At 44.9% G+C, this 11135-nt stretch overlaps 1 long non-coding RNA gene across 1 annotated transcript in view; it reads left to right on the top strand.

The window, feature by feature from the left end:
• Positions 1–9537: 9537 nt before the first annotated feature.
• The window catches only part of LOC115070348, a 29789-nt gene continuing 28191 nt past the window's right edge, over positions 9538–11135 (top strand). Inside the window, exon 1 of the long non-coding RNA XR_003849513.1 lies at positions 9538–9728. This is a non-coding gene — a long non-coding RNA (uncharacterized LOC115070348). The remainder of the gene's footprint in view (positions 9729–11135) is intronic.

The raw sequence follows: 11135 nt of genomic DNA, 5'->3' as shown, positions 1-11135 counted from the left end.
GGTCATCAGTCATGATGAATTATTCAGCTAATGCCCACCAGAGATGCTCAATAGTGAATTCTTGGATCCCCATTCTATTTACATTTGGACTGTGAAGGAATATCAGTTGTGAGCTTTCAAATGAGACCTCCTCTTGGATGGCAGCACATGAAAGAATTGCCTGGGCACCAGTCCAAGGCTCTGTATACAACATGTGTGGACGTTCAAGTGCAATTTCATTTGCTCATGACCCTATCTGTCAAGAGCCACATACAAATAAGAAATACAAATGATTATCCTTTATGGTAAAGAGAGTGATACGATAATAGTAATTTGATAACAGTTTACTTGAAATGCTAATAATTTATGATAGGAAATGATAATTGTGTCGTGTACTAATTATCTACTTCTTTTTCCTGCCCAGACATGTTCAACCTTTTGCACAGAACAGCAAAGGTACCTAAGGATTAAATTCTCTTGGATGAGCATTGGAGAGTCTTGCAAATTCTTTTTACCAAAGCCTTATGGAGTTTTGGATTTGGGCAAAGAATTTAAGATGATATCTTAAGGGACTCTTGGTAAAGTGGGTTGGCAGAGAAGCCAGACATTTGGAGACTGAAATCAAGTTGCAAGTTTATTAAGAGTCCCTCCCAGTGGCATACCATGTAGTAGTATAATTATGTCCACACATGTTACTTTGTGTGATATTTGCTAAAAGCTCTGGTACTGGATAAGCTGAGTTATCCAACCCATTTTACAGATGAGGAAAAAGCTCAGAAATTTTCCCAAGGCTGATCAGTTAGTTAATGGAATACTGCCAAGACTTAACCTTAGTTTTTTGATTCAAAGTCCTGTTTCTTTGTCATATATTTCTTCCCTCTAGGCAGGGCTGGGTTTTGAGTCTCTGACCCCTGTCTTCTCTTTTGGTTTGAAAGCCTGTTTCCCATCCTTCCCCTGCAATCATCAGCCCTATGGCCTTTCCTGCTGCCTTCCCTAGAAGGCCCTTCCCTCCTCCACACTTGTTCCCATAGCACTTGCTTATCCTGTGTGCTTCTGTGTAACAAGGAGGCGGATGCAATGTGGTCTGAGCCACAAAGAAACATGATCTGCTTTGTGGGTTTCTGCTTAACAATGGGGTATCGAGGGAAAGGGCTGGGTGGGGCTCCATCTAGCGATACTTGAGTAGCATCTGTGGACAAGGAGTATTCTTATCCATGTTTTATGGCAATGCATTATATCACAGGACAAAACAGATCTTATATGCGTAGGGAAAGGCACTAGAGCATTTATTAAGCATCTGCAGTGTTTTAATGTTTCACACACAACTTACTGAATTCACAGCATCCTACAGAAGAAAGTATGCACGTTTTCATTTTACAGGTAAAGAAACTGAAGTTTGTGGGAGTTAAGTAATAGATTCATTGAGTAAATGCATGATAGATCCCACACCCCATGATCTAGCCTATCCTGCAATTTTAGGAAACTGCCCCAACAGGGGGCACTTACCAGGCATCCTGACTGCTGAGAGGAAGCCAACGCAGGCCAGGACTATCCGACAACAGGAACGGAGTGGCAACAGCCTGTAATTATTAGACAAGGAAGAAGGAAGGGGATTATGAAGTGTCAAACAAATAGGAAACAATGGGGTTCCAATTATAAGGAAAGTGTAGGAAAAATTCCAGAGAGTCAAACTCTTAAGGAGCTGTTTACAGCGGAAGTGGTGGAAAAGGAAGCCTCTGGCCCGCAAACCATACGTCCTAGAGAAAATTACATCAAATCACAAAAGAACTCTTTTAAAAAGCTATCTTTCATTCATGTAGCCAGTCAGTTTGCTCACAGAGCCTTTCCACGAGCCAGGTCCTGACCTCAGGCTACACGTTGTTGAAAGGTGGTAGAAAGAGAGGACAAGCATTGCTACTGAGCACTGGGCACATATGGATATACAGCTTTGGATGATCCCTCCCTCTCTGAGGGATCACAGAGAATGAGGAAACTTCCTGGGGAGATGACACTGGCTGGACCTCAAAAGGGAAGTGAGGTATCCCGTCCTCCACCCACAGCAGTGGCAGGGCACCTTTCAGGTAGGGCAGAAGGCACACACAGAACACAACACAGTGAACAGAGGGCCACTGGGTACTGAGTGCAGAGAAAATGGTACAGTGTGGCTCTTCTCACTCATGCCTGATGCTGGGATTGGAGCATAGGCCTCCCAACTGAGGTTGGTAATGGATTCAGACAGTCAAATGGATGGAGAATTGTAGGAGACCAAGATGGCAGGATTTAGGACAAGATGGGCCTGAACTTTTAAGATTAGGCTGCAGCCTCTGTTAAAGGGCAAAGCACTGAAAACAGTGTCTCTGTTATGTGGAACATGGCAATGACTAGCAGAAGGAAGCTGGCCTTTGTTCTACAAAAAAACGTCTTGACTTCCTTGATGTAGGAGGAGAAAAACAACCTAATCAATAACAGCAGGTGTGTGTAATTGAAATTAAGGCATCTTGGTTAATAGCTGGCATATTCCCTTATCTTGAACAAATGATCCTCTGCCCACACAGAAGGATTGAACAACCTGTGGGACACACTACATGAACACCCTTTGTTTTTCATCTGATTGAACTTCACATGTACCCTGGACCCTGCACGTACCCACTAGTCTCTTTTTGTTTATAAACTACTGAATTGAAGAATAAAGTTGACTTGCTGCAAAGGTCTCAAGTCCCAGAGCCAGGCTCTGTGCCACTGGTATTACTGCCACGGAAACAAGGTTCCCTCACAAGGCAAAGCGGGACCCTGGCAGAGACTCGAGCACCTTGCTGTTGGCAGATTCCCTTCTAGCATTTCTCTTGAATCATTTCAAGCTGGAATGCCAGGTCCCCGCCTGGCTCTGCTGCATGCTGCCAGGGTCTTACTTCCTTCAACTGTAAAGGACAATAAATATCACAGCCAGGTCCTAGCATTGTGCTGAGAATGAGACCTTACAGACGTTCCAAGAGGTCACCTTTGGGGCTTAGATAGCAAGCCAGATTATAGTTGGTCTTGGGGAAGTCAGTTGCACAGCCCTGGGGATATTGTATGGCAGAAACATCCAGCAGCAGCAGTGGCTGATGGCCATACTGATGCTTGCGATGAAGCAGGCCCCATGTGCTTTGCAGAGTAATTTGTTTATCCAGTGTTCTTACAAGGTACCACCATCATCTTCATCTTGCCCATAAAGAAACAGAGCCATAGAGAAGCTACACAGCTCTCCTCAAAGCCACTGTGTTAGTGCAAGTAGAAGCAGGATTTAAACCATGGCAATCTGACTCCAGAGCTATGGGCTGTTCTGCTGAGTCCTCTCCAGAGAAATAGCTACCACCCCTGTTATGTTCCAGGGCTCTTAGGAAGGTTAGGTAAGATCTCAGATCTAAAAATATTCTATATAACATATGTAATTAAAAGCCATAAGGACTGTTAGCATATCAAATCATTATGGAGAACACATGCAGAATAAACAACCTGGGAAACAGTAGGGAATATCCTTAGATACCGCCACCTGTTTCTTCATCTTGTTTTGTTGTTGTTGTTTTTCTTGGCTTGGACTGATGTCTGTGTCCCTGAGTTGCTGAGAAGGACTGGCCCAAGACAAGCATATCATCTGGCTCAGGATCAGGGGCTGTTGCAGTAGTTTCTGGGAATCTCCCAAATTCATTTTGTGTCTGTTTCTCCTGAAATCATCCTCTGTCAAACTCATTTTTTCCTTAGGACATTATGACCGAATCTTGGGAAAGCCTCTGTTTGATTCCCTTCCTATGACACAATACCTGAGATAGACAGCGTCAAAGGAGGGGAGACTTCGCTCAGCTCTTGGTCTCAGAGGTTCCAGTCATGGCTGGCTCTTTGTCACTGTAGTAGCTTTTGCATTGCGGTGACAAAATACTTGAAAGAAACAACTGCAGGAAGGAAGGGTTTATTCTTGTCCACAGTCCACCATGGCGAGGAAGTCACGGGGGCAGAAATGAGGCAGTTGGTCATATACGGGGTAGTCGGAGAGCAGTGAATGCGGATGCTCAGCTCACTTTCTCCTTCCCATAGTCTGGGACTCCAGCCCGCGGAATGGTGCCACCCATGATGGCTATTTCTATTTCTAATAGCCTAATCTAGACAGCCCCTCTCAGAAATTTGTTTGGGGGTGGTTCTCAATCCATCAAGTTGATAATCAAGTTTAACTATTATTAACTATTACAAGATCGCCCCTTACGGTGGGGATTGCATGATGGTGCAGTGTTCACAGCATGGAAGCTGGGAAGCAAAGAGAGAAGGGGCAGGTGTCCCATTTAGCCCTCATGGGAACACCCCCAGTGACTGACTTCCATTTCATTAGACCTTACATCCTAAGGGTTCCACTTCTTCCCGGTAGCACCACAGGTGGGCAACTAAAAACTCATAAATCTTTGGGGGCATATCGGATCTGGATCCTAACAGTCCCAGGACAAGCAAACCTGATGGAATACCAGGAAATGTTTCAGCCTGGAATCAGAAAACTAGGGGCCTAACTAGAGAGCCACTGCTCTTCAGTGGGACTCAGTTTTCCCTTTTGCAAAATGAAAATGTAGGATAGATAATTTGGAAGTCCCTACTGGTTTGAATTCACACAATGTGGCCCAAGGTAATGTGTGCAGTGTTGAACACATTAAATCCAGAACATAGAAATCTGAATTGAGCTATAGCATTTCATCTGAAAACTCTCATATCTCAAATTCCCACAATTTTTTAAAAAAATTTTTATTTTTTTTGAAATAAGGTCTTCCTGTAGCTCCAGCTGGCCAGGAACAGCTAACTATGTAAGCTAAGCTGGCCTCAATCTCACAGAGATCTGCCTCTATCTCCCAAGTGTTGTAATTAAAGGCATGTACCACCACGTCCAGCTCTGTATCTTACAATGTTTTATAGGCATTTCTGGGTATCTTTGGTGATAGTTTTAAAACAGATCCACAAATTTTTTAACAGCCCTCTCTGATAGGGAAGCTTCACTTCCCTACCCTGTGTTACTTCCAAGGTGAGGTCGTAAAGGCCTCACAGCCTCTCCTGGTCCTCACCTTTGGATTGCTTGGTCTCAGGGAAGCCCATTTCCATGCTGTATGAGGTCACTCAAGATGATCTGTGATGATGACTCTAAAGATTAAGAGCATCGGCTGCTCTTGCAGAGGACTACTGTCCCCAGCACCCACATGGTTGCTAGCAACTGTCCATAATTTCAATTCTATTCAATATTGGATCCAGGGGATCCAACATTCTCTTTTGACTTCTGTGGGCATTACACGACATGTGTGCACTTACATACATGCAGGCAAGACATTCATACACATAATAAATAAATAAATAAATAAATAAAAATTAAAAAAAAGATGTCATTGTATCCAGGCCCCTGTTAGCAGCTGTGTAAATGAGGAACTATGGAAGCGGATTTTCCAACCCCACTCAGACCTTTAGATGAGGACTGCAGCCCTTGATGACATTTGAATGCAGCCTCAGACAGACCCTGAGCCTTGGAGCACTCTGCTAAGCTACTCCCATGTTCCTGATTTCAAGACACTGTGTCAGGTGATGGATAGTTTTTATCTTAAGATGTTTAATTTTGGAGAAATTTGTTGTACAGCAACAGAAAACCAATACATTGCTGGGGTTTGCTGCTGGCAGTGATGGCAGTGAGAGTCACTGCTATCTGTCACCCTATATCACTGTAAATTGTCTATCTGTCTGAGGACTGATGATTTATGTCCTTGGTCTAGAAAAGATTTCAGAAATCATTATCTGGAGACCATTGACTTTTGTTCCCAGCTTAGCAGAGGTTCAGATTTAGGGCATAATTTTGTCCCTGGACCAGGAAATAACTGCCTGGGTTGAAGGTCAGAGGACCAACAACTTTGCATTAAAGGCTCTTGGCTGTGCTTCCCCAAGCTTATTCTCTATTCCAGTAATGGCTTTTCCCACTCCTGTCCTATCACATGGGCTCTTTTGACCCTAAGGGAGCTCTGTGATTTAGACCTACTCTGGGTAAACCTAGCAGGTGTCCTGACATACTGCATGAAGGACATGAGCCACAAAGAGAAGTCAAGGATGAAATCACTGCTTGTCTGGTCAACGAAATGGGGTTGGGCAGATCAGGAGCTCATCTGCAGACATACTGAGCTTGACATAGCTATTAGATATCCAAGTTGAGATTTTTGAGTAGCCAGGAGACAATTATTCCTTCCATACTGTTTTGAAGTGAGAAGGAATGGTACAGGCCACTCTATGAGAGAGTGGCATCAGGTGGCTGCAGGACAGATGATTTCTAGTGGCAAGAGGGAAGCGGGGCAATAAGCATGAGGCAGGGTCACGTGGAGGGAGCTGGGGTGTGTCTGTAAGTTATCTTTGGTTACATTTATTTTCTCAAGAGAGAAGAAACATGACCATCAGCTGAGAGTGAGGAAGAGAGAGAGAGATGTTGAAGGTTGGAAGAGAGGGAAAGGGTGTGCGTAAATCCCACTTTTCCTTCCTGTTCCTTGAACAGAACAGGACATAGGAGGCATCCAAACTGGCTTCAGCTGAGCTGGGTTTCTCAGACATTGCTCCTGTTACTGGCAGTGACTCGCAGAAACTGCCTTCATTATACCAGAAAGTTACAGCCCCCTCTTTGCTTCACTGAATGAGATGATACGTGTTGTGTGCCCAGCTAGTGCCTTGCACAGGTTCTAGAAGAGTGTCATTGCTGTTTCCCAGGCACTGTCACTGCTTATTCCATCAGACTGCACAGAGACCTTAAAATCAGAAAAAGTTTGGACAGGACAACTTTTCCATTTTTGTACTTCAATTAGATATAGATAGCAGAATAGACTTAAGACAGCCATTAAAGACTTTATTTCCCTCTCTTAAAAACGGACAGAAAGATGTTATGAGTTCAGATTTACTGTCCTAAGCATTTGGGCAGGGTTTTCTAATTTCAAATCCATAAATGCTAGAGTGGATAGTGACAGATGAAAGACAAGCTGGTCCAACATGCACTGGTTGGTGATGTGCAAGTTGCTCTGTTCCTCTGAGCCCTGGATGCTTCATCTGTCCAGTGGGAGTGGCCTGCAAGCCCTTCCTTGGGTAAGGTAACGTGTAAAGGCAACAGTTGCTAAGCAGCTGATGGGGAAGTGTTTTACAGACTAGCAGGCTCGCAAAGACCCAGGAGGATGGGAACAGCCTGTGTTTCCATGAGAACTCTGGGAGCCTGTGCAGCAGAGTTCCTCCAGGCCTTCAAGTGAGACTGCAGAGAGTGGATCCATGAACTGCTGTCAGAGGAGTGTTCCAGAAGGGGCCTGGGCAGCTTCATATACTTCTTTTGGTTCTGATCTTTGCAGTATTTCTTAATAAAATCGTGATATATCACCCATATTCTTGACTGGAGGTAAAACAGAAACAGGTCAGGTTGCCCAGTCCTGACATGGAGCAGATGGGTAAGAGCCGCGCTAGTCCCTCTCATTTGGAAGACTGGCAGGTAGTACCCAGAGTCATGGTCCCCAGGAGACAGATTCCCAGAGGTGAACTGAGGAGGGATGAAGAGACTGTGGTGCCATGCTCATGGAGGCCAGAAGGGGGCATCATATCCCTGGAACTGGAGTTACAATGGTTGTTAGCTGTCATGTGCATGTGTTGGGAACGGAACCTGGGTCATCTGGAATAGAAGTCAGTAATCCTAAATGCTATGCCATCTCTCTGGTTGAACATAAGTGTTTTTTAAATAGGACATAAGGGCTAGTAATCTGGAATTAGCTAGCTTACTTTCTCCAGAGTATTTAAATAAGAGTTCAGCTGGTCATGTGACCTTCAGTCCAATGTGTCTTTAACATTAGGGAACACCAGCATCACTAACATCACCTCCCTAGCTTGTTAAAACAGATTGCTCCAGTTGCCCCCAACGTTTCCAGGGTAGTGATTCTGGGTGGGGGCTTCAGACTGTGTTTGTGAGAAGCTCCCAGGTGAAGCTCAGGGTACTGGCCTGGGACCACACTCTGGGAGCCACTGACCAATTTTCTCCCTTTCCATTTACTTCTGTGCTTGCCAGACTGATTCTTCCAAAACACAAATCAGTCCAAACTGCTCCCGCTGCCTTGCACGTGTCATTGGCAGTAGGGCAGGAGGTCAGGCTCTAAAGTAGGTAAACCTGGAATCAAAGTCCTGCTTGCCCCCTACTTGAGGTTATGAAAGTTACTAATCATGCCTGAGTTTCATCTATAAAATGGAGATGAAGGTATCCAGGCCACAGGCATGATGGGAAGAGTGGCTTCAATAGGGTTTGCAAAGTGCTGGCCACATGGAAGGAGCTCTCCTGATGTGAGCCTTTCCTGTCTTACTCTGTTATGAAAACCAGACCTTCTCACCCTGTGATCTGCCTGGAGTTAATACAGTGGTTTCCACGCTGCAAAGGGACTGAGGTGTGGTTATGAATTAGTTTGCTCTGGTGACCACAACAAAGCATCAAAAACTGGGGTCTTAACAGAAATTACAATCCTGGAGGCTGGAAGTCTAAGATCAAGATACTGGCAGGGTTTGTTTCTTCTGAAGGCTCCCTCTTGGGCACAGTCAGAGGTGGCTGTCTTTTCTCCGTATATTTATCTGTGTGTGGTGGTTTCACTGAGAAGTGTGCCCTATAAGCTCAAGAACTTCAACACTTGATACTGTTTGGGGAAGGTCATGGAATCTTTAGGAGGTGTGGCCTGCTGGAGGAAGCATGTCACCTGGGTGGGCTTTGAGAGTCCATAGCCTCGCCCCACTTCCAGTCAGTTTCTCTCCTTCCTGTGTGTGCTTGAAGATGTGAGCTCTCAGCTTTCTACTCCAGCTGTCTCTGTTGCCATGCCTCCCTACCACAATGGACTCATCTTTTTGGAACCATGAGCCCAATAGATGCATCTTTCTGTAAGTTGCCTTCGTCATGGTGTTTTATCACAGCAACAGAAAAGTTAAATAATACACTGTGTTATTAGAAGGATGGTAATCATCCTGAATTGTACCATAATGATCTCAATTTACTATAGCCACCTCCTTAAAGGCTTATCTTAGAGTACGGTTGTGTTTGGAGATACTGGAAGTTAGCTCTTCAACCTATGTATGAATTTGGAAATTGGGGCATAATTCATCCCACAGCAGGTAGGCCCCCTCCAAAAAGGACTTGACAGTCCACCCTCCTGACATTCACTCCATTGTACAGTCCCTCCCATGTATCCCAGAGTTGGTCTGTGTGAACAGTAGGGCATGACAGAAGTGATAGTGATAGTACGCCATTTCTAATAGGAGGTTATACAAGGCTATGCTTCATGTTGACCTCCCCCTGGCTTTGCAGAGGGTCACTTCCTCTTGGGAAAGCCAGCTGCCACTGGGAGGCTTGTGTTGCCAGGAATGGGTGACTCTTGCCAAAAGCCATTGTGAAAGCAGCTCTTTCAGAGGCAGTCAACCCTTCAAAAAACTGTAGCCTCGTAAGTGACCCTGAGCTAGTCCCACCCAGCATAGCTCTGCCCAGCTCTGGATCACAGAAACTATGTGAGACAGTGAGTGCTTGCTTTAAAGCTAAATTTGGAATAATTTATTACTCAGCAATAGGTAACTAGCATGAAGGCTTGGAAAAGATGAAGACACACAGATCATAAGCAGCAGAAAGAGCTGGATGCCTGCGTCTCTGACACTCTGGTCCTTTCTAGCACACCCTGTGATCTGAGCCAAGACCAGCTTTGACGGATGAAAGCACTGAGGTACAGAGGACGGGAGAGAGGAAGGAAAAAAGGTCTTCCATAGGCAGGTGGGGAGAGGTTGGGAAAAAGTTATAGCCGGACCCACAAATCTAACAGACAGGTGGGAACCAGAAGGCCACCTGTGGTTCCCCCTGCTTGGGGCTACAGTCACTTGCACTGCTGCCGGTGATCAGAGGAGGAAGAGACCCTGGGCTGTAGGCATCCCCAGGAAGGCAGGGAAGTCAGTAATCACTCCACTTTGTCAGATCAATGGCCTGTTCCCACTAGCCTTTGGCTTCCTTCACAGCTCTGTAGTGCCCAGCGTCCCACAAGCCAGGAAGTGCACTGTAATGGTCCTTTATTCTTTGCCTAGTGTGTTTCAGGAACTGGGCTAGATGTATGAGTTCATTTCATACTTAGAGGATGTGTGAGATGTGAACACTCCTATCTTCATTTCACAGAAAAAAATACACTAGGTTCAAAGCGTCAAGATTTCATACATAAGGCTCTTGGGAAGCGGGTAAGGACTTGAATTCAGTTCTGTATCTTTCCACTTCTTCTGCTTCACCAGAGACACAGGGAATCCTCTCCAATCACATTAACAGACAAGGAAGCTGGTTGAAAAGAGACTTACTTATATGATTATTTTAAAGGTCTACCCCCTGCCTCACACTATGTGATAAACAGCAGGGGACCTATCCCAAGAGGTGGCCAGAGTAGACATCACACTGTATCATATTCACTGGTTTACTTATGCTTCCACACAAAGGGTTGTGAGAGTTGAGGCTTGAGCCTAACTGAGCTGTGCAATCAGGGAAGGCTTCTTGGAGGGGGGAATACCTGCACAGGTCCTTGACAGACAAGTTGAAGATTGACAGCAAACAGGAGTAGAAAGTATTCAAACTATATACAAAACCCAGGTTGCAGAGAGCTAGGTATTTGGGAAACCGTGCTCCTCCAAATGTGGTCCCAGAATGGACCAGCAGGAGGCTTCAGAATAGCAGAATCTCAGGCTTGGCCCTAGACCTGCAGAATCAGCATCAAAAGCAGGTGATTCGTGTATATATTGGTGGTCAAGAAATGCTGCTGGGGAAGGACAAGCGTATGTTAAAACCACGTAAGAGAAGAAAGTGACTTCTTCAGACACTTGAAAAGCTGTGGTAAGGTAATTATCTCATTTTCAGATGGTACAGCTAAGGCTAAGAGCTAAAAGAAACAAAAAACAAAAAACAAAAACCAACCAAACGAAAAACAAACAAAAAAACCCCGCTGGTCTAAAACTTGAATCCATTTCTCCTGACCTAAAGCAAGCTCTGTCTATTTCACTATGATATTTGCCACTTCCGAGGAATGATTTTAGGTCATGATATAGATCAATGATCAGAATGAGGTCACAGAACAAAAGGATCTGATGACAAGAAGGGAGGT

This window comes from Nannospalax galili, unplaced genomic scaffold, assembly GCF_000622305.1.
Source record: "Nannospalax galili isolate Female #2095 unplaced genomic scaffold, S.galili_v1.0 scaffold356, whole genome shotgun sequence".
Lineage (NCBI taxonomy): Eukaryota > Metazoa > Chordata > Mammalia > Rodentia > Spalacidae > Nannospalax > Nannospalax galili.
The sequence above is the reverse complement of the archived record's forward strand: the minus strand, read 5'-3'. Positions and strand labels throughout refer to the sequence as shown.